The sequence below is a fragment of the Ascaphus truei genome, chromosome 15 (genome assembly GCF_040206685.1).
Source record: "Ascaphus truei isolate aAscTru1 chromosome 15, aAscTru1.hap1, whole genome shotgun sequence".
Classification (NCBI taxonomy): domain Eukaryota; kingdom Metazoa; phylum Chordata; class Amphibia; order Anura; family Ascaphidae; genus Ascaphus; species Ascaphus truei.
This window is the reverse complement of record NC_134497.1, coordinates 44488364-44507910: the sequence shown is the minus strand read 5'-3', so window position 1 is coordinate 44507910 and position 19547 is coordinate 44488364. Positions and strand designations below refer to the sequence as shown.

The following is a 19547-nucleotide window of genomic DNA, read 5'->3' as shown; positions in this document are numbered from 1 at the left end:
AGGTCAGAGAGAGAGAGTGAGGTCAGAGAGAGAGAGAGTGAGGTCAGAGAGAGTGAGAGTGTGTGAGTGTCTGAGAGACACCAACTGTGAGAGAGAGTGTCCGTCTGTCTGTGAGAGAGAGAGAGAGAGAGAGAGAGAGACAGTGAGGTCAGAGAGAGAGAGAGAGAGAGACAGTGAGGTCAGAGAGAGAGAGAGAGAGAGAGAGAGACAGTGAGGTCAGAGAGAGAGAGAGTGAGGTCAGAGAGAGAGAGAGTGAGTGAGGTCAGAGAGAGAGAGAGAGAGAGTGAGGTCAGAGAGAGAGAGAGTGAGGTCAGAGAGAGAGAGTGAGGTCAGAGAGAGAGAGTGAGGTCAGAGAGAGAGAGTGAGGTCAGAGAGAGAGAGGGAGGTCAGAGAGAGAGAGGGAGGTCAGAGAGAGAGAGAGTGAGGTCAGAGAAAGAGAGAGTGAGGTCAGAGAAAGAGAGAGTGAGGTCAGAGAAAGAGAGAGAGAGGTCAGAGAGAGAGAGAGGTCAGAGAGAGAGAGTGAGGTCAGAGAGAGAGAGTGAGGTCAGAGAGAGTGAGAGTGTGTGAGAGTGTCTGAGAGAGACACCAACTGTGAGAGAGAGTGTCCGTCTGTCTGTGAGAGAGAGAGAGAGAGAGAGAGAGACAGTGAGGTCAGAGAGAGAGAGACAGTGAGGTCAGAGAGAGAGAGAGAGACAGTGAGGTCAGAGAGAGAGAGAGTGAGGTCAGAGAGAGAGAGAGAGTGAGGTCAGAGAGAGAGAGAGAGAGAGTGAGGTCAGAGAGAGAGAGAGTGAGGTCAGAGAGAGAGAGAGTGAGGTCAGAGAGAGAGAGAGAGTGAGGTCAGAGAGAGAGAGAGAGTGAGGTCAGAGAGAGAGAGTGAGGTCAGAGAGAGAGAGTGAGGTCAGAGAGAGAGAGTGAGGTCAGAGAGAGAGAATGAGGTCAGAGAGAGAGAGTGAGGTCAGAGAGAGTAAGGTCAGAGAGAGAGAGAGAGTGAGATCAGAGAGAGTGAGGTCAGAGAGAGTGAGGTCAGAGAGAGTGAGGTCAGAAAGAGAGTGAGGTCAGAGAGTGAGGTCAGAGAGAGAGTGAGGTCAGAGAGTGAGGTCAGAGAGAGAGTGAGGTCAGAGAGTGAGGTCAGAGAGAGAGTGAGGTCAGAGAGTGAGGTCAGAGAGAGAGTGAGGTCAGAGAGAGAGAGAGATAGAGTGAGTTCAGAGAGAGAGAGAGAGAGAGAGAGAGGTAGAGAGAGAGAGAGAGAGTGAGGTCAGAGAGAGAGAGAGAGAGAGAGAGTGAGGTCAGAGAGAGAGAGAGAGAGAGAGAGAGTGAGGTCAGAGGGAGAGAGAGAGAGAGAGTGAGGTCAGAGAGAGAGAGAGAGAGAGAGAGTGAGGTCAGAGAGAGAGAGAGAGTGGGTCAGAGAGAGAGAGAGAGAGAGTGAGGTCAGAGAGAGAGAGAGAGAGAGAGAGTGAGGTCAGAGAGAGAGAGAGAGAGTGTGAGGTCAGAGAGAGAGAGAGAGAGAGTGAGGTCAGAGAGAGAGAGAGAGAGAGAGTGAGGTCAGAGAGAGAGAGAGAGAGAGGGGTCAGAGAGAGAGAGAGAGTGAGGTCAGAGAGAGAGAGAGAGAGAGTGAGGTCAGAGAGAGAGAGAGAGAGAGAGAGTGAGGTCAGAGAGAGAGAGAGTGAGGTCAGAGAGAGAGAGAGAGAGAGTGAGGTCAGAGAGAGAGAGAGAGAGAGTGAGGTCAGAGAGAGAGAGAGAGAGAGTGAGGTCAGAGAGAGAGAGAGAGAGAGAGTGAGGTCAGAGAGAGAGAGAGAGAGTGAGGTCAGAGAGAGAGAGAGAGAGAGAGAGTGAGGTCAGAGAGAGAGAGAGAGAGAGTGAGGTCAGAGAGAGAGAGAGAGAGAGTGAGGTCAAGAGAGAGAGAGAGAGAGTGAGGTCAGAGAGAGAGAGAGAGAGAGTGAGGTCAGAGAGAGAGAGAGAGAGAGAGTGAGGGTCAGAGAGAGAGAGAGAGAGAGTGAGGTCAGAGGGAGAGAGAGAGTGAGGTCAGAGGGAGAGAGAGAGAGAGGTCAGAGGGAGAGAGAGAGTGAGGTCAGAGGGAGAGAGAGAGTGAGGTCAGAGGGAGAGAGAGAGTGAGGTCAGAGAGAGAGAGAGAGAGAGTGAGGTCAGAGAGAGAGAGAGAGAGAGTGAGGTCAGAGAGAGAGAGAGAGAGAGAGAGTGAGGTCAGAGGGAGAGAGAGAGTGAGGTCAGAGGAGAGAGAGAGTGAGGTCAGAGAGAGAGAGAGTGAGGTCAGAGAGAGAGAGAGTGAGGTCAGAGAGAGAGAGAGTGAGGTCAGAGAGAGAGAGTGAGGTCAGAGAGAGAGAGTGAGGTCAGAGAGAGAGAGTGAGGTCAGAGAGAGAGAGTGAGGTCAGAGAGAGAGAGTGAGGTCAGAGAGAGAGAGTGAGGTCAGAGAGAGAGAGTGAGGTCAGAGAGAGAGAGTGAGGTCAGAGAGAGAGAGAGAGAGTGAGGTCAGAGAGAGTGAGGTCAGAGAGAGAGAGTGAGGTCAGAGAGAGAGAGAGAGAGTGAGGTCAGAGAGAGTGAGGTCAGAGAGAGAGAGAGAGAGTGAGGTCAGAGAGAGTGAGGTCAGAGAGAGAGAGAGAGAGTGAGGTCAGAGAAAGAGAGAGTGAGGTCAGAGAAAGAGAGAGTGAGGTCAGAGAAAGAGAGAGTGAGGTCAGAAAAAGAGAGAGTGAGGTCAGAGAAAGAGAGAGTGAGGTCAGAGAGAGAGAGAGAGGTCAGAGAGAGAAAGAGGTCAGAGAGAGAGAGAGAGTGAGGTCAGAGAGAGAGAGAGTGAGGTCAGAGAGAGTGAGAGTGTGTGAGAGTGTCTGAGAGAGACACCAACTGCGCACTGCAACTGTTAGGTATGTATATACACCTTTGTTATTACTTTGGTGCCGCGTAAAAATCCTGATCGCCTTGGGGAGCCTTGAAAAAATTCTGATTGCCTTGGGAGCCTTGAACCGAAAAAGTTTGGGAACCACTGCTATAGACTATATAAATGCCAACAAATCCCGGGAATGATAGTAAGCTTAGACGCGGAAAAAGTCTTTGACAGAATCGACTGGCCCTACCTGGATGCCACGCTTGCAGCATTTGGAATGGGGGACACGGTAACATGGGCAATCAAAGCGCTGTACACTAATCCAACAGCGCGGGTAATCCATCAGGGTACCCGTCAGACTCGCTGCAAATTAAAAGTGGTACAAGACAGGGCTGACCACTTTCGCCACTGTTGTTTGCCCTATGCATGGAACCACTAGCAAACCATATTCGCAGTAATAAAGACATCACAGGAATCCAAATTCAATCTCAGGAGTACAAAACCACGTTATATGCGGACGATGTTATCCTGACATTGTCAAAGCCCCTGGTCTCCCTACCAAACCTCTTTGACCTCCTGGATAAATTCAATTCGATTTCAGGGTTTAAGATCAACCAATCAAAATCGGAGGCGCTGAACCTGAACCTCCCTAAAACTACCAAAAAACTAATAGAGATTAACTTCAATTTAAATTGGCAACCCAAGATGATTAAATATCTGGGAGTTAATCTCACAAAGGAGGTTAAATTGCTATATAAAGCAAATTACCCCAAACTCTTACAATCTTTGAGAAGGGAGCTGAAGGAATGGGCGACATACAGTATCTCCTGGATTGGAAGAATTTACAGCGTTAAAATGAACCTTCTGCCCAGACTCTTATACCTTTTCCAGACACTCCCCATACCCATAAATAGAGCGGATATAAGAGACTTACAGGCCCAGATCTTTAAATTTATTTGGAACAATAAGAAAGCTAGGGTACCAGCAACAACACTGATAAAACCCAAAACAGCAGGCGGACTGGCGGTACCTTGCTTGTTCTCGTATTACAGAGCGGAACAATTGAGCCAAATTATCCAGTGGCACACAGATCCAAAACGGCGTAGATGGGTGGAGCTGGAGAGTGAGCTGTGTGCCCCATTGGACATTCAGAACCTGATTTTGTACCCAAAAATTCGACTAAAAAAAATCTCGAGACCGCTGTCCTCAATGACTACCTCACTCTCGGTTTGGGAAGCCACCAAATTTAAATGCGCCTTAACCAAGCGGAACTCGCTGATGACACCATTATTCAGTAACCCTGATTTTGCTCCGGGGCTGGACGAGGGACACTTTATACTCTGGAAACAGAGTGGGTATGGGAGGCTGAGGGATCTGGAAGGCACTAGCACTATTCAAACATTCACACAAATTCAGGCCGACAAAGGCATCCCCAACACAGAATTCTTTAGATACCTCCAGATCCGAGCATTTTACACCAAATACAAGAACCGTCCTAAAGTGACGAATTTCAAAACGCTCTGTGCACGTGGGCACAACACACCGGGACGTACGTCTAGACTGTACAAGGAGGTGATCGATCCTGGGGATGGACCCAGACCTCGACTCGACTACATGACTTTATGGGAGAGAGACTTAGGGTAGGCATTAGAGGACGAACACTGGACAGACATACTTGAGGCGACAGCAAAAACCTCGATCTGTACGACGTTGAAGGAGAACTCATATAAGGTATTAATGAGGTGGTATCTCACTCCAGTTAGGTTATCTAAATTTGTCACGGGTTACTCCCCCTTGTGCCCTAGACAATGTGGAGAGCCCGGAGACCTGCTGCACATTCTGTGGTCTTGCCCTCGACTACGCCCGATATGGGAACAGGTTCAGAGATGGCTGAAGAGGATCTTGGGCCTCGAAATTCCTCTAGATCCTTGGCTATTTCTTCTAAATAGGCCACTAGAGGGCCTGTCGAGAGCAGGAAACAAATTGGTCGCCCATTTTGCAACAGCGGTGAGGTGTGAGACGGCAGCATTGTGGAAGCAAAACACGACCCCATCGTTAGAAAAGATTCGGAACAGATTTGGTTCGTCTGCCAGATGGAGAAATTGACAAGCTTGGTCAATGACACTGGCTCAAATCTTCAAAAGTCTGGTTCCCCTGGCTGGCACAGACTGACATTGTAGGGGTGAGCAATGTCCCCATCTGGCTGTAATAGTGGAAGGTGAGTTCTCCTATAACGCGTCCCAGAGGCTAGTACGGTAGGTAAGAGCCCAATATACAAAAGATAGAGTTGAAACGCCCAACACAGGGTTGCACAATGCGAGCCGGAAAGGTCCTACGTGACGCCAGAAGCTGTGGAATAAGGGTCAACCCCCTACCCACCCCCCTTACCCACCTATGCTCCGCCACTGTGTCACCCCCCCCATGTGTCTTCCCTAGTGTGCCACCCCCCTCCCCCCCGAGTCTACGTTCAATGTGTATCATTATGATTAAGTACATGTGGCAGATTCAACTAATAAGGGTCAAAATATGTCTTCACACTGCTGTATGCTTGGAAAATAAAGAAAATAAAAAGTTGAAAAAAAATGTGGTATTCATTACCCCTGGAGACTGTGATGGCAGATACAATAGATTTGTTAAAAAAAAAAGGTTGGATATCTTTTTAGAAAGGAAAAGTATACATGGATATACCAAATAATATACATTGGAAGGATGTTGATCCAGGGATTAATCCGATTGCCAATTCTTGGCGTCAGGAAGAAATTTATTTTTCCCCTTTTGAGATATCATTGGATGATATGACACTGGGGTTTTTTTGTTTGCCTTCCTTTGGATCAATAAGTAAGTATATATATAGGATAAAGTATCTGTTGTCTAAATTAAGCATAGGTTGAACTTGATGGACGTACATCTTTTTTCAACCTCAACTTCTATATAAATATATATAACTATATTTCACTGCCAGTAGCCATTATTTGACTAGACAGGGCTCCCATATGGAATATGATAAGCTACTATCCGCTATAGCGCCATTTACATTGTTAGAAGCATAATAGGAAGTGGTTTTTAGGGACAGGTCATGGATTTATATACCTGTCCCTCTTATTTTTAACACCTAATAAAAGGGTTTTACTTATTACATCCTTACATATTCACACACAGTGAGTGCATTCAGTAGGGTACTTGTTCTGTTCTATTGTAATGATCCAGACATAACAGTGACACATAATTACACCTAAAGGGGCACAAATAACGTGACACGTTATGACATTTCTGGCATGGGGGACCGACGTTATTGGGTGACACAAATGAAGGGAGCTGTTATAAAACAACAATGGTTCAGTCGCACAAAACCTAGGGGCTGTTAAACTTAACAAGGGTGTTACGATAACACAAGTGCGCATTGACAGAAGAGCATAAAACATGAGGCGCACCAGCTGAGGGCTGTGACAGGGGTGTGTGACAGTGACACAATGTGGCACTAAAAAAGGGCTGTGACAAACGTGGCATAATTGTGAGGAGGACACACTGAAAGGGGACAGTAACAAGGGCATACAGCATGACATGCAGTGAGACCAGGGATGCAGACAGTTTTCCCGGGGCCCAGGACTAAAGTTTCTACCGGGGCCCCCCACCCACGTGCCGGCAGCCTTGCACGAACCCCATCTCCCATTTTCTTGCACTCCACCCTTCTCACGTGACTCCTTGTTCTCTCGCCTCCCTCTCACACTCCCCTGTCACCCTTTACTTCTGCCCTCTGTCTCTCATTCTCCCCCTCTCTCTCTTACACCCCCACCTCTCCCCTCCCTGTAACAGCCCTCTCTCAAACTCCACCCCATGTATTTCCATCCCACTCAATAACCCCTCTCCACAAATACACACAAAATATGCCCCCCTCTCTACAAACACACACACACACACACACACACACACACACACACACACACACACACACACACACACACACACACACACACACACACACACACACACACACACACACACACACACACACACACACACAATAAGCCCCCTCCCAATACACACACACACACACACACACACACACGCACACACACACACACACACACACACACACACACACAATAAGCCCCCTCCCAATACACACACACACACACACAAGCCTCCATCCCCCACATACAAACACACACCCACAAAGCCCCCCTCCCCAAATACACACTGTGGCAGGACGGCCTGTAGCCGAGGTCAGGGAACAGTCCACACGTGTAGTTTCAGGGTAAATGAAAACGTTCAGTGGCTTTATTTCTCTACAGCAAAATAACATGCGGGTACACTGTCCCTTTAAACAAAGCAAATCCTGCTCCACAGTGGGAGAAACTGACTAACACAGCAGGCCTATCTAGCAGGCTGGCTGGCTAAACCATAACCAAACCGTAAGAGTCCTTTAAGCAGTCATGAAAACAAATGAAACAAATCTTACTTTGGTTGCAGTAAGTAGTGTGCTGTATCCGTCTGGCTAGCAGCACATATATCCATGTGCTCTGGTCTGAGAGAGCCAGCTACTGCTAGTAACAACATCCTTTTCTACCTTGCTGGCTCTCAGGTGTCAGATTACATCCTGACTACCTAACTTCCACCTGAGTTAACCCTTATGAGTGCTGGATGAAGCACTCAGACATATGTCTCCCAGGCGTAACTGATAGGAGTTGACTTCACTCTGTCACACACACCCATACCCACAAAGTCCACACACACACACACACACACACACACACACACACACACACACACACACACACACACACACACACACACACACACACACACACACACACACACACACACACACACACACACACACTAAGCTCCCTTCCCAAATACACACACACACACACGCTAAGCCCTCTCCCCAAATAAATACACACACACACACACACACACACACTAAGCCCCCTCCTTAAATACACACACCAAGCCCCTCTCCCCAAATACACACACACACAAATACACACAATAAGCCCCTCTCCACAAATACACACACAGACACCATGGGGGGGGGGCAAGGGGCCTGGGAGGGTGGTATAAGGGGGTCATGGGCATGTGGGCTTACCTGGGCCCCTTGGATGGGCCTGCTGGAGCCCTGTAGGTCAGCAGAACCTAAGGAGTGGAGGGACAGATGGACGATGCCGAGCTAAGGGGAGGGAACGATGGGGGAATCCCTAGAGAAGCTGAGGGCCTGTCTTGCCTGCACAGAAGAAACTGTACGGTTTCTGGCAGGGAGGCCAGGCCCCTTGACTGGCTGGGCCTGAAGAGCAGTGCCGACTGTCCCCCCCTGTTGGTGGCCCTTTTTGAGGGGACCACGGTAGGAGGGATACAGGCAACCATGAGGCTCTGACAAGAGACACACACAACCAGGGGTCTGCCATGAGATGACAAGCAACATGACACAACTTTCGTAAATGTACATACAATCTTTGTCTATATGTCTCTAACTTTACATTCCAAAAAGTACATTTTTTCAAAATAAACGTTAAAGAAGCAGTCTAAGCTGCCGTTTGTATTAGTTTTTTCCCCCTTTAATATGTGCATCTACAGTATACAATCCACACAATGATAAGTAATTAGCTAAGTTGCTGATTGATCCGTTCTCCTGTGATCGATCGGTGAAGATTCTGCTTGGGGGTTCACTAAATGGCTATCAGTGCAGCAGAAGGGGACCAAAGATACAAAGTTCTGTGGGGTAGATCAGCGGTGTGCAAACTGAGGGGTGCGAGGCTGTCTGCAGGGGGCGCAGGGTTTACAGAGGCTCTGCACGTTTCCCGAAAGCACTTAAATTAAGAGCTGGGGGAGCAGTGAAGGCCTCTTTGAACTGCACTTACCTTGGCTCTGGCAGCTTCTTATATGGGTCGCCATGGCAACGTGATGTCATGACGCTGCCGCCGAAGCAAAGGTATGAGGGGGGGGGGGGGGCAGAGAGAAGGGAAATGCCGGCAGGGGGGGGGGGGGGCGCAGGGGAAAAAGTTTGCACTCCCTTGGGGTAGATCATGTGACCAGGCCGTCACTAGATACAATTGGTGCACTGCTAGAGAGAGAGGGCAGGGCTCAAAAAGGGGTATGCCAGAGCCTGTTTCACAAGAAGAAGCTGATCTGACTTTATAAATGGTTGCTATAGAAACAAAAATTGCTTGTTACATTATAATACATTAAAAATGTCATTTAGAGGTGTTTTAAAAAACAAAAATGCTACAAGTATTTTCTCCTAGTAAATAACTGATTTATGAAAGAAAAAAAACCATGTAGGATATTGCTTGGTCTGCAGCTTTAAATTGCTCTTACTTCACCGCAGTGAAAGGAAATGAAACATGTTAATGATTCTTATGTTTTGTGTTAGAGAACCTAATAAAAGGATCAGTGCTGCAACATCTCACCGAGTCTCACCTGAAAGAACTTCAAATAAGGTAAGAATACAGGGGAGAGCGCCGGTCCCACGGGGACAGGCAAATAAAAAGGTTTTTGTATACATTTCCATCAGTTTTCCTTTTATTGTCCTGGTCACTTGCTCAGTTGTGACGTCATTCTGTTATTTCCTGTTTTGGAGCATAGTTCAGAATAAATTAGGTCTCAGAATTAGGTGATACCTTTTTTTCCCTGTTCCCCATGGCAGTGGGCACTGTAGAGTTAACTCTATCCTTAGCTTGGGTAGAACAGGACATTGAATTCTGCAGGTACTCTAGTATCATAACAGGCCCCTCTTACTCTGCAGGTAGTCTTTTTCCTGCCCTTCAGCTGCTGATAGAGTAGAGTTTGTTATCATTTAGAGGACTCACCAGACTGCAACTAATGCAGTTGAATCTAGAAGGTTCTCAACCTCTCTCGTCCAGAAGCTCTGACATACAGCGACTTGGGTGGGTACTGTCCATGTCCCTGACAGACAACAGATGCGTCTCATAACGCAAGAGGCAACAGAGCTCAAGCGGGGACATTGCCTCTCCTGGCGTCCCACGTGGTCGGATAGCGAGCACTCTCCTGTGTATAGACGGCTCCAGCGCTGTGATTGGGGGCCTGACGATGACGTCAGAGGTTCAACGGTCTCAGATTTTAAAAGCAACTCGGCAGAATGAAGCTCTGTGCAGTGAAGAATACTATACAATATAATACCAGCTGCAAGAGGCTGGGAGAATATCGGAAGTCACTAAAAAATAAACAGAATGCATGGAGAGACACTATTAGTAAAAATAGAAAAATACTTTATGTAAAAAATATACAGTAACAAAACGTACATAGATAATAACAGTTCCGGTCCCCCCCACACATGATAGCGATGTAGCCCTGACACCTAGTAGTCTCAGTTGGTGGTCTCACACAAGGGGGGGGGAATTGGAGCAACCTAAGCTCAGGGATAGAAGTGGGTATTGGAGTGTGGTCCCAGATTTTTACAGTATGTTTGATAATGGCAACTTCAAAAGGAGAAAGGTTGGGTTTAATCCATATAAGATTCGTCAATCTCAATCCAGCAATGTGCCGGCAACAGCGCCAGCACCGGCACCAGCACGGGCTTACAATAACGGTCCGACCATCCGTGAAAACCTGGTGAACGGCAATCCTTGCTACCTGTCCCCGCCAGAATACCTGCAAAATTGCCAGCCTGAGCCTGATTTCGCCTACAGGTACCAGCAAGCTTGCGTGTACCAAAAAGATTTCCAGCTTCATCAGCTGTCAACTACAGGTGTAGCTGGCCAGCTATCACCTGTAAACTATAATGCAGACTCCAGGAGTTACAGTGGCTCATCTCCACCCATTTGGCAAAGTTTATAATGAAGATAAATATAATGTTCTACAGTATATTGTATTACACTATACAGTACAGTATTATGTTTAAATCTGCCGTGTTGAAAGAAATATATATATTTTTTTAAATACTGTATGTGCATCAATACAATATTCACACAGACAAATGATTAGTTACAGTAAGGTGCAGGTCAGTCCTTTCTCCTGTAATCAATCGCTTTGCTCAGGATTATTGAATTTAATTCAATTCTTGCACAATTCTTGCACAGCATTATTGAAAATGTAGTCCTGTAATATGATTGACTGAGCAGTTACTACAGTAGATAAAATTGGTGGACAGCTAGGGAGAGGGCGGGGCTCAAGTGCCAGAGCCTATCAGAAGTTTGTTCTCATCATACAGACACATATGTAGGATATTGCTTGAACTGCTGCTTTAATTCCCAATGACGCGACTTGACGCATGCGCAATACCGGAAATCATAGCATAATTTTTTCCCCCCAGAAAACAAACTCTGACTTCAAGCAGAAAAAGGCAAAAGGAGGGATTTCGATGGACCTCTAATATCGCTTTTTTTAAACGTTGCTTGCGCATTGTGAATCTGATTTAAAAATCTAAGTAGGCAAAAATTTAGTGACAGTGCAATTTTTATTGATTAGGATAGAATAATTGTGAGCTTTATAGAAAACCTTAAATAGTATGCTGCTGTTTTCGTACTCAATACTTTTTTCAATCTCGCGGCCTGCGGCTCCTCTCCAAGAATGGTCCGTATGGTGAAAGGACTCCCACTCAACCGGTTTCGTCACGTAATACGTCAGCTTCGTCAGGAGGGTCCTCCTGACGAAGCTGACGGTATCACGTGGTGAAACCATACAGAGCATTCTTGGAGAGGAGCCGCAGGCCGCGAGGTTGCTTCCTGAAAAACGGATCTGACGTCAGACGCCCAGACCCGCGGAGATGCGATGGAGTAAAGGCTGGAGACAGAGATCTTATGGTGGCTGCAGGACGGTGAGCTGGTGTGCCAAGCTGATCCTTCAATACACTATTGCAGTGTGATATGCCCGTTTTTTATTGATATATTGTAAGTGCGAATTATACACTTAGATTAAAACCTTTTAAACCTGGTTGATCTGTGCTATGTAGCTTTTACCTCTCTCTATATTGGGGCTACATCTTCTTGAGAATTGGAGCTGCTTCTCCCTCAATCCATGCTGAGCTGACACTCACCTTGGATAGACTGCCTAAAGCCTTGATTACACACTGCTGTTGATATTCTTACAGTTTGTAAGTAGGCCTTTCACAAGAGCCAAGATTGGAGCTGACATTTGTTTCACTTTGTATTTCTCCTGCACTTACTGTAGATTTTCTGTGCTTTTGTGTTTTTTCCTCTATGCTCCCCCTGGAATCTGTGAATCTACTTCATCACTACTGTTTGCCATTGCATTTTGCAGTATAATTACAATCAACTTGCATGTTTAATTAACTCTTCTAAGAAACCCCAAAAATAAAAATGTATATCTTTTATTCTATATGAATTATTTATTATTCAATACTTTCAACTTTTGCTAGGCTCGCTCTTATTTTCATACTGTTTTGATTTTATGCGCATGCGTGTATGTCTCATTGGAACCTTGTTGAAACGCATATGTGCGTCACATTCACATTCAATGTGAATTTCAAGTCTGAAAAAAAAGGGATCCCATGGGCCTATTGAAGGACTGATTTTAATAACCCATTATGTGAAGCATGGTTTTGATACTTTCTCTGTATACTGCACGAGGTGGAATACTGTGGGGGTGGGTGTGTTCAAATGATTCTCATGAATTTAAAGAAGGAACAATTTTATTTGTATAGGATAATCAAGGAAAAATGAATAATGCAAAAATACAGTAGGTCGTTGTCATGGGAGAGGGGGTTTGGCCCGGTATTAAACTGGTTACACCCCATTTGGCCACTCCCTGCTCTCACGTGGGAGACAGATGGGTAACTGGACTGCGGTCCAGTAATGTGTTTTTACCCTGCGGCAACCCCCAAATGTGTATTCCCCTGTAAATATGTATTGTTCCCATTCCAGTGTCTGCGCCAACACATACACTAGGATCTATGCGGGAGGGAAAGGGTTAATGTTAATTCTGTATTTATGGCCCTTTGTCCCTTTTCCCGCCTTTGCAGTCTCCATTTTGCAGCTTCTCCACAGGCCGCCATTGAAGCCCCATGCATGTCAATGGGAATTTCAGTGGTTTGGGCCTGATATCAGAGAAGACCTGCAGGTCGCACCAGACCGGAGCGTCCTACCATTGACTACAATAGCTGCGCCGGCCCATGCATTTCCTATGGCGGCGCCGTCCCTATTGATTCCAATGGCAGCGGAGGCCCCATTGAATCCAATGGCGGCGCCAGGCCCATGTATTCCCTATGGCGGCGCCGGCCATTGATTCCAATGGGGGAAAGCCGCGTGTTTAAACGGCTAAGTGAAAAGAAGGTAAAACTGTAGCCCCGGAACTCCGGTTCTGCGGAAACTAAAGAGCCAGGATTTGGCCAGCAGACAGTCATAGCATCGGCTTGATTGCATTGCAAATCCTGATCCTCTTTGATCAGCAGAACGGAGTCTGGGTAATTATTAAATTGTGTGATTCTGCCATTGACTTCAATGGCGGAGAAATGTATCTTGGTTAAAAAGACATTTAAACCCATTTTCTGTAACTCTGGTTCGGTGGGTCCTAGCGAGCTGAAACTAGGCCACAATGGAGAGTAAACTCCAGCATTAGGGTCGGGCAAGTTCTGGTCCGCTCGGCCCAACCGAGCGGATTATTTTAATATAACCATGATTGTCAGAAATATTGTATTTTGTATCTGGCATAAAAGCCCAGGAAAAGAGATGGGCTCTGTAATATGCTAAAATAAATGGTCAGGGTGCGACAAGTGGTCTCCAATGGGCCCTTAGTCAAAGGCTCTCCCCCACCCTGCATGTGAATGCCAGGGCGGAGGAGAACAATCCCTGAGTACTTATGCAAAGTATTGTGTGTCACCCCTTTAACAAAGGCTATGATGGGCTAGTGATCAACCTAGTAGACCCACCAACGCCTTTGATTTAGTGTGTTGAAATCCCATGTTAAGGTATAGGACTCAAACCCTATATAAATGAGTGTCAGCCCTATGTCCAGTGTTAGTGTTATTCGTTGTGACTTCGTTTTGTATCCTGAATGAATTGCCAGTCCCGTTCCTGACTGCTTCATTTCCCAAACCCTAAGTAAGTGTTCATATCTTGTGCGTTAATTGTATAATTCTGTATGTTCTCCTTCTTTTTTTTAACTCAATTTTTTTATTGGGTACAATCATGTCAAACAGTACATACAAGGGTGTCATGATCCCATGACAGTGGTGCTTTTAACAATCTGACAGGGACCCAATAACTTTTTCCATTTTCTTGGGAGTGGGGATTGGAGGGGAGGGGGAGGAGAGGAGGGGGAGGGGGGAAGACACACATGGGAGGGGGGGGGGAAGGGGGGGGAACCTAGGAGAGAGAGGGGGGGGGTGGGTGGCGCGCTCCTACCTCCGCGACTGCCTATGAGTATATTTATTTTGTTAACCACGGGTCCCAGGTGTTTAGAAATTGGGGTATTTTCTTTTGGAGCAGGGCGGTCAGTTTCTCCATTGACATAACTTCGTTAATTCTGCTAGTGACAGTGGTTCTAGAGGGGGCTTTAGTCTGCTTCCAAGCGGCAGCGATGGAACACCTGGCTGCCGTCAGTATGGCCGTTATAAGTCTGGACATCGGTGGATGGAGATCATCAACAGGTTTGTTCAGCACCAGGGTCACCGGGTCCAAGGGTAGGGTTAGTCCCGTGACCTCTCGTATGAGCCTCTGGATCATGGCCCAAAATTTCTGAATCTCCGGACATGACCACCAAATGTGAGCCATGTCCCCCTTTTGACCACATCCCCTCCAGCACAGATCAACTGCGCCTGGGTAGATCTGGCTCAGCCTAGCGGGGGTCAGGTACCATTGGAATAGGATTTTGTATATGTTTTCTTTTGTTGTTGTGCAAATTGAGGTTTTAGAGGCTTGCTCCCAGATCTCCTCCCAGTCCTCCGGATCTATTGAGAGGCCCAATTCCTCGGACCATCGTTGCATATATCTATGGTTGGGTGGGCCAGACTGGGGTACTAATCCTTTATATATTTGAGAGGTCAGGCCTTTTTGATAGGTTGTTTTGGCGCAGAGGGTTTCAAATCTGGTTAATTTAGGAAATTTGGAAGTTGGTGAGAGGGATAGGAGAAAGTGTCTCACTTGCAGATATTTAAATAGGTGGAGGCCCTGTATCTCGTATTTACCCCTAATCACCTGATAAGTAGCGATCTCATCTTTCTGCAGCAGATCGGCCACCATCCTAATGTTGTGACCCTGAAATTGGTCAAATTGACTTGGAGAACACCCTGGAGGGAATTTGGGGTTTCCGAAGATGGGGGTGAGCTGTGAGGGGGATGCTACCAGACCGTACTTCCCTCTACATTTAAGCCATACCTCCCACGTGCATCTCATTGCTCCCAGGGCAAACCTTGGTGGTTTATCCCCTCTGCTGCCAGTGGGCCACATTGCCATTTGGAAGGAGAGGGGGTAGGCGTAGTGAGACTCTATCTCTAACCAAGAAGCTAGGGCCGGGTCGCAATTCCAAACTACAGCCTGCTTCAGCTGTGCTGCGATGTAGTATTTTGCAATGTCGGGGACCCCCACACCTCCTCTTTCTCTAGACGAGAGCATCACTGACCGAGGGACTCTGGGCCTTTTGTCATTCCAAATAAATTGGAGAATTAGAGACTGCATGTTTTTAAGCGCTGTTTGTGGGACCGGGATTGGAAGGGTTTGGAAGTTATATAACAGTCTTGGGAGAACGTTCATTTTTACTGCCGTGATTCTCCCAAACCACGATATTTGGTGTTTTTTCCAGATCTCTAGGTCTTTTTTGATCTGGTTAAATAGAGGTGGGTAGTTATATTGGTATAGGGAGCTGTAGGAATTAGAGATTTTAACACCTAAGTATTTAATGTGGGTGGAGCTCCATCGATATTTATAGTTGGCTTGTATAAGGGTCCAGTCCTGGGGGGGGAGGGATAAATTTAGGGCCTCAGACTTGTCCATGTTTACTTTGTAGTCAGATACTTGGCCAAATTGAGTCAGGTGTCGTTGAAGGTTAGGGAGGGAGGTATGGGGGTTCGCGAGGGTCAAGATCACATCGTCTGCAAACAGCGAAATTTTGTGTTCTCTATCTCCAATTTGGATACCTTTTATGTTGAGTTCGTCCCTGATCTTGGCTGCTAGGGGCTCTATAGTTAAGGCGAATAATAGAGGGGAGAGTGGGCAGCCCTGTCTAGTCCCATTTCTGATCTTTATTGGATCCGAGAACCCACCTGCCAATTTGACATATGCTGTTGGGTTATGGTAAAGAGCTCTCACTCCTTCCAGGAAAGGTCCTGAGAATCCAAACCTCAGCATGGTCTGGTCTAGGAAGGACCACTTGATCCTGTCGAACGCTTTTTCAGCGTCGAGGCTTAGAATCATTGCACTGGTCCCAGTGAGATTCACGTGGTCTATTATATCCACTATTTTACGTGTGTTGTCGGAGGCCTGTCTTCCGGACACAAAACCTACTTGATCTACATGTATGAGTCTAGGGAGAATTGGGTTTAGCCTGTTTGCCAGGATCTTACTGTAGATTTTGAGATCGGTATTCAGCAGGGATATAGGCCTATAATTCCCGCAGAGGAGAGGGTCTCTTCCCTCTTTGTGAATAATCGCTAAGTTTGCTGCTGTGATAGTAGAGGGTATCGGCTCTCCTTGTAGGAACGAGTTGTACATTTGGAGGAGGTAGGGGGATAGGATAGGTAAAAACAGTTTATAATAGCTATTAGAAAAGCCATCTGGGCCCGGGGTTTTTGCTATCTTGAGGGATTGTATGGCTTGGGACAGTTCCTCTTGATTTATTGCTTTGTTTAAGCTCTCAGTCTCTTCTGGGGTGAGTGTGGGAAGGCTACACTGCTCTAGGTATTGGGTTATTTTAGTGATATTAACTGGGTCCTGGTCTGGGGGATGGAGGTTATACAGGTCTGAATAAAATTTCGCGAACTCTCGTGTTATCTCCTTCTCTAGATATGTGACCTGTCCTTTATCTGTCTGAATTTTTGCGATCTGGGCTTTTGCTCTGGCACCCCTTAACTTCGAGGCCAGGAGCTTGTCGGCTTTGTTGCCTTTGTCAAAGTATTTTTGTTTAGACCATCTGAGGGCTTTTTCAACTTCCTCTAGCTGTGTATGTTTGAGGGCAGCTCTGGCTAGAGTTAGTTGCTTTAGTGTCGTCTTGGAGGTTGAGATTTTATGTTGGGCTTCTAACTGGGAGATTTTTTCTGTAAGCTCTTTTTGGAGTTTGAGTTTTTTTTTTTTTTGTATGAGGCCATAGAAATTAAGTCTCCCCTGATAGTGGCTTTATGCGCCTCCCATAACATAGCTGGGGTTGAAGCAGTGCCTTTGTTATACTTAAAGAAAGATACCAACTTTTGGCGAATTGAGGTCTCGGTGTCTGGGCAATTAAGAAGGGAGTCATTGAGCTTCCATTTATATTGGGCATGTTTGACAAATGGAAGGGATAATAAAAGATCAATGGGTGCGTGGTCGGACCATGTGATCGGCCCGATGTTGGACTGGGAGGAGGCCTGGAAGACGTTGCTGGTGCCCAGAAAATAATCGATCCTCGAGTAGGACTGATGAGGGGTGGAGAAGAAAGTGTAGTCCCTCTGGCCCTGGTGCTGAGCCCTCCATATATCGATCAGTGAGTAACTTTCCATAATATCCCGGAATTGCTTAGCCTTTTTCTGGGCCTGGGTGCTGCTCTGGGAGAGTGTGTGGTCTGGGCTTGTTTGGCCAGGGCCGGATTTATCATTTTTGTATGAGGCTACCATATTAAAGTCTCCTCCAATGATCAGAGAGGATAGAGATTGTTGGTCTAGGGTTTCTAGTAGGCTGTTCAGGAATTGAATTTGATTGGAATTAGGGGCGTATACATTGACAATTGTGATCGGGGACCCTGCCAAGGTGCCCTGGAGTATGAGCGAGCGTCCTTCGGGGTCTTGGTGAGATTTTGTCAGAACAAATGGGACCCCAGCCCTGAAGAGGATAGCTACTCCTCTTTTTTTGCTAGGAGAGGAGGCGTAGTATGCCTGGGGGAATACATTTTTAAATGTGTTGGGGGGCGTCTGGGTGTTAAAATGGGTTTCCTGTATTAGGACTATATCGCCTCGGGATCTTTTGAGATCTGTGAGGACTAGTTTCCTTTTTTTTACAGAGTTAAGGCCTTTGGCGTTGATTGAAATTAGTTTAATGGAGGCCATTGTTTTTCTTATGGTGTTTTCAGGGCACTGGGCCCTGTGACTCCTATTTTTCCCATGTCAGGAGTTCGGAACCGGGGGGCGACGGATAGACCTGAACCCTCGGTAGAGGGGGTCGCGGAGGGAGGGTTTGCGCTGGGGATAGGGGTAGTAGGGGAGGGACACATATAAGGGGGGGGAAAACTGGGTGGGCCTTGAGTAGGCCTATAAAAAGTAACCTTTGACACTTTCGTGAAAAAGGAGGTGGGGCGGGGTGCCCCTGGGGGGACTTCCGGAGACATGGGCCTGTCTCGGAGCACTGTGTTAGTCCCTAGACCCTCCATTCTGTAAATGGGGGGGACCACTAGTTGGGGGGGTGGGCATGGGTAGTTTCTTTGTTTCTAGTGGTAATCAGGGGCGTACCCTTATCTAGATTGGTCCTGGTATACTAAGTACCTGAGATGACTCTTTGACCTGCTTACTCTGAGGCTCTGTATGTGTTTACCTGGGTTAAGCTTATGTAATCACTTAGTTCGCTAAATAGCTTATTATAGGGAGGGGGGAGGGGGGGGGAGCAGGAGGGGTACTAGGGCAGAGGATGGGGGGGGGTTGGGAGGGGGAGGGGAATCCGCAGGGGATGCATATTCACATAACATTTTCAACAGTATCGTACATTTGTATACCATCCTAATAATATTGAGAGAGAGAGGGGGACCTCTTAATATACTGGCTCCCCTCTAGTTCTTCATTTTGTCGTCTCGTCGCTGACTTCTTGTTTCATATATGGGGGGGAAAAGTGGGGGGTGGGGAGGTGCAGAGGAGGGGGGGGGGGAAAGGGGTGGGGCGCCTGTTGAGTTCGTATGCGTGGGGGGGGTGGGGGGAGGGGGGGTATAGGAGGGGGGGGGTGGGAAGAAGGAGGGGAAAAGGAGGGGAGGGGGGAGGGGGGTGATAGTAGAAAAAAGAGGGGGGAGTATTTATTATGTGAGAGTTTAGGCGACATTATATCTGTGAGGTTCTTTTGACTGAAAGTCTCAATCTGAAATCTAATGGGAGAGCGCCCTCACATGGACAAGTCTGGTATATATTGTTCCTTTCAGTTTTACTGTACCCGGCAGACTCCTAGGCTGGTGCTGGGTGCTGTTCATTCTCCTGTGTTCTTTCACCGGCTGGACTTCAGTTTTCGCCCTCCAGGTAGGTAGGGGGGGGACCGGAGTTTCTTCAGCGTCTGTGTGGTCTCAGAGGGGGAGATGGGGGGGGGGGGGGGGGGGTTAGGGCGAGTGCGGGGGGAGAGAAGAAGGGAAGGGGGTGGGGGAGGTGAGGGTAAGGGGGGCAGAAATCTTTGGGGTACTCGATTCTGGTTGGGGATGGAGGTTGTCTAGGGCGGTGGAGGGGGGGGGGAGGGAGTGTGGGTGAGGGAAATGGGGCGTTCAGTTGTTCTCTATGTGTTGTGCATGTAGCTGGGTCTGTGGCGTTGAGGGGGGTGGTGGGGGGGGGAGGTTTAGGCAGGGGGGGTGCACTGAGTAGTCGGCTGGAGCGGGATTGGGAGAACAGTGGGGGGGGGGCATTGCGGAGTGTGGGTTGGAGGGGAGGGGG

At 47.4% G+C, this 19547-nt stretch overlaps 1 protein-coding gene across 2 annotated transcripts in view; it reads left to right on the top strand.

Annotated features, from left to right (window-relative positions):
* The window catches only part of LOC142466888 (deoxynucleoside triphosphate triphosphohydrolase SAMHD1-like), a 349482-nt gene that overhangs the window by 17755 nt on the left and 312180 nt on the right, over positions 1-19547 (top strand). For both annotated transcript variants that reach the window (XM_075572472.1, XM_075572471.1), the window contains exon 2: positions 9204-9270. The gene's annotated coding sequence lies outside the window, so the exon portion shown is untranslated. The remainder of the gene's footprint in view (positions 1-9203; positions 9271-19547) is intronic.